This window comes from Prenolepis imparis, unplaced genomic scaffold, assembly GCF_030444845.1.
Source record: "Prenolepis imparis isolate NDT839.2.m4 unplaced genomic scaffold, iyPreImpa1.0 SCAF_40, whole genome shotgun sequence".
Lineage (NCBI taxonomy): Eukaryota > Metazoa > Arthropoda > Insecta > Hymenoptera > Formicidae > Prenolepis > Prenolepis imparis.
The window spans coordinates 275,966-277,054 of NW_028141198.1; the positions used below are offsets into that span (position 1 = coordinate 275,966).

The following is a 1,089-nucleotide window of genomic DNA, read 5'->3' on the forward strand; positions in this document are numbered from 1 at the left end:
CAAGAGGACAACACAGTAAGGTAATTTTATATTTATATATATATATATATATATACAATAAAATAAAACATTGTTATAAAGTTGAAGTTATGTATATTTGTAATGAAAATATAATTGATATTAAAGTTTCAATTGGTAAACGCACATTCAATCATATATTTTGTCATATATGTCTGCATTACTATAAGCTTGTGAATATTTTTCTGTTGCAGATATCTGCTTATCCATGTGCATCAATACATAGTGTGTCACTCTGTAATATACTTGAAATGTTCATTTGTGTTAATCAATATATAATTATACATATCTGCTACAAGAGGACAACACAGTAAGGTAATTTTATATTTATATATATATATATATATATACAATAAAATAAAACATTGTTATAAAGTTATGTATATTTGTAATGAAAATATAATTGATATTAAAGTTTCAATTGGTAAACGCACATTCAATCATATATTTTGTCATATATGTCTGCATTACTAAAAGCTTGTGAATATTTTTCTGTTGCAGATATCTATGCTTATCCATGTGCATCAATACGTAGTGTGTCACTATTTAATATATTTGAAATGATCATTTGTGTTTATATATAATACATATCTGCTACATGAGGACAACACAGTAAGGTAATTACATATATATAGATATGTATAATAAAATAAAAATACAATTGAAATTATATATATATTTGTAATGAAAATTAATTGATATTAAGAGATTTTAATTTGCACATTTGTAAGATATTAATAAAACATATTCTACGATATGTCTGCTTCATTACAAACTTTTGGATATTTTTCTGTTATAGATATCTGCTTATCTGTGTGCATCAATATACGTACTGTGTTACTATTTGCAATTTTTGATACTTGCATAAAAAAGTGGTTGCAGCACGCTAGTGATCGATTGAAAAACAGAGAAAACTCCAGAATAGAATAAAGGAATAACTGTATTTTCACAATCCTATTTGTGAACAAATCAGCACATGTAGTCATTTTGGAAAAGATAATAGTTTCATGCTCGCAACTACAAAAATGATTCTCGATTGATAGGATGGATCTTTTAATCTTTCTCGATGTT

At 25.1% G+C, this 1,089-nt stretch overlaps 1 long non-coding RNA gene across 1 annotated transcript; it reads left to right on the forward strand.

Moving 5' to 3' along the window:
• Window positions 1–241: 241 nt before the first annotated feature.
• On the forward strand, window positions 242–866 carry LOC145947067 (uncharacterized). The gene is made up of 3 exons (XR_014427118.1): window positions 242–333; window positions 520–635; window positions 818–866. It is a non-coding gene; the product is annotated as an uncharacterized LOC145947067 (long non-coding RNA).
• The last annotated feature ends 223 nt before the right edge of the window (window positions 867–1,089 follow it).